At 46.1% G+C, this 2,746-nt stretch overlaps 1 non-coding gene across 1 annotated transcript; it reads right to left on the reverse strand.

The window, feature by feature from the left end:
* Nucleotides 1-1,720: 1,720 nt before the first annotated feature.
* On the reverse strand, nucleotides 1,721-1,791 carry Trnag-ccc (transfer RNA glycine (anticodon CCC)). Its single transcript has one exon. It is a non-coding gene; the product is annotated as a tRNA-Gly (tRNA).
* Nucleotides 1,792-2,746: the final 955 nt, after the last annotated feature.

Raw genomic sequence — 2,746 nt, forward strand, 5'->3', positions numbered from 1 at the left:
AGGAGTGATCTATGTAAATGAAGGATGCTTGGGGCTGCGGTGTCCGCGCCCGCTTTAGAAACGCGAGGAATTTCACCAATGTGGGAGAGAGCCCGGTCCCGGTGCAGGGTGGTGGTGGGATGGGGCAGAGGAACGACGGAGAAAAGTGTGTTCCCGTAAGCTCTCGAGCATGCATTGCAAAGTGGCTGTGCATTCAGAGCTGGGGGGGGGTGGGTGGGTGGGGGGGTGGGTGGGGGAGGGGGCGAAGATGGGGGGGTTAGGAAAGCTGAGTAGCGGCTGGAGGTGGGAAAAAGCAAACTTACGGGGCAGGAAAACGCTGTTATCCGAGGGGGGGGGGGGAGGGGTCTCCTAGGAAGAGACTCATTTATTGCATCTGGGATGTGCTGATTCCTGTAACTTCCGCAACTGCGAGGAAGTCGTCTTCCTGACTTGTATTATTTAGAGCTGCGTTCCCGCTTTCTTCTTATAATCTGTTACAAAAAATAACCGTGAGGGAAATCGTGGGTAAGAGTTTGTCAGGGTTTGTTTATCTCGCCTGCTTGCCTGTGTTTAGGACGACGCTCGGCGGGGAAGATCGGAAGACAGTTCCTGTGTGGTTGCTGGGAGTCCAACCTGGATTCTTCGAAGAGCTCTCATTCTGAGCGTCTCTTTAGCTCCTTATCAGAGAATGTCTTGATGAAACTTAAACTTGGCGAAAGCCTTAAATTAACAGTGGTCTTCTCACAAAAGAATTGTACGCTGGTGAGTTGTTGGAAACCTGACTTCTGACTTCTGCCTCAAAAGCGTCAGTGCAGTGATACTGAGAAATCTCAGACAGGATCCTTAGGGATCAAAGCCTTTTTGATTTTTGTTTGTTTGTTTGTTTTGTTTTGTTTTTTTAATTTGAGACAGGGTCTCACTCTTTGGCTCTGGCTGGGCTGGAGCTCGCTATATAAATTAGGCTAACCTCCTCCTTATGTGAGTTAGGCTGACCTGGAAGTTACAGAAGTCCTCCTGCCTGAATGCGGAATGGCCCAACAAACCCCACAGTCACTCCTTGTATCTAGCCAGAAGTTACCACATAACTCAATTACAGTCTAAAGCAGACAGGAAGAAGCTTCCGGATGTCAGTCTTTCCTGAACACCTTCTGCCTGCCCATCATATCTTTTTCTGACCTAGAATATTGGTGTGAAGCCATCTCTTACCGTGAGAGTAAAATCCTCAAGTTAAGGTGTCTGAATGAAAACAAGGGGACCTTGAAAATAACTGAACAGGGTGGTAGCGATATTCGATATTCCTAAGTTTGTGCCTGGATTCCTTGATACATGAGACAGTACTTAACCACTTGGACGAGTGCAAGTCAAATAGAAGTTAACATTCCAGTCAAATAGAAGTTAACATTCCAGTCAAATAGAAGTTAACATTCCCAGTCAAATAGAAGTTAACATTCCCAGTCAAATAGAAGTTAACATTCCCAGTCAAATAGAAGTTAACATTCCCAGCCAAATAGAAGTTAACATTCCCAGCCAAATAGAAGTTAACATTCCCAGTCAAATAGAAGTTAACATTCCCAGCCAAATAGAAGTTAACATTCCCAGTCAAATAGAAGTTAACATTCCCAGTCAAATAGAAGTTAACATTCCCAGCCAAAAAGAGCCCGAAAAGATGGACTTGGGTCTTGGTCCTTGCACCAAGAAAGTACGCCGGAGGCAGAGAGAGGGCCAAAGTAAAAGAAGAGACTGCATTGGCCGGGAATCGAACCCGGGTCACCCGCGTGGGAGGCGAGAATTCTACCATTGAACCACCAATGCCCTCACAAGTGGAACTAGTGACAGTCCATTAGGAAAAGGTAAGAAAGTCATGTACCTCTACTGAAACGTAACAATGTAAACCAATGTATCCTTAAGGCGTTTAGTATTTTCCAGTATTGAGAAGGAAATGCCCTCCTACGCCAGGCTGTGAAAAGTCCAAGTCCTCTCACCGGACTCAATTTGAATCAGATTTGCCGCTCACGAAGTTTCCGAGCATGGCCTACAGAATTCCTTCTACGTCTCCTTGCTACGATCTGGGAGTTTCAGCTTATTAGAAGGGAAATTCCAGTTTCAGTTCAAACTCGTGGTTCTCAAGAGCCTTCCTTGTGGTTTACCAGCGCCCAAAGTACGCTAGAATCAGAATACATGAATAGCAGATACTTGAATAACAATTCACATCCACACGTTTGGTCCTAGATACTTTGCTAGCACCACAAACAAACAAACAAGACATCACACCCCTCTGCACTGGCTGGGAATGGAAACCCGGCCTTCTGCATGGTAGGTGAGTCTTCTACCACTGAGCCACCAATATAGTTATGATAGTTATAACACATTGAGAAAACATGAAAGCCCATCCATCTCATTTTACTCAACGACACACAGCAATATACCTCAGTATCTCCACAGGACTCCTTTGTATTTCCCAGTGTCGAGGAGGAAACGCTCTCCTGCCTGCTAGTCTGCGGAAAAGGCCCAAGTCCTCTTACCCTTCCATTTGGGCCAGGTTTACCCCTCAGAAAGTTTCAGGACATGGCCTGCAGAATTCCTTCTACTGCCTGCCAAGACCTTTAAGTTTCAGCCCATTAGAAGGGAAATGCCAAAGCCAATTCAAACTCCTGGTTCTGAGGAACCTCCCTTGAAGTTCACCAGACCTAAATAAAGAATACCACCAAAATCTAACTTGGAGAACCAATGAGTCTATCTATGTTACAGGAACGTGGGTGAGGGGTGA

Source organism: Arvicanthis niloticus, chromosome 4 (genome assembly GCF_011762505.2).
Source record: "Arvicanthis niloticus isolate mArvNil1 chromosome 4, mArvNil1.pat.X, whole genome shotgun sequence".
Lineage (NCBI taxonomy): Eukaryota > Metazoa > Chordata > Mammalia > Rodentia > Muridae > Arvicanthis > Arvicanthis niloticus.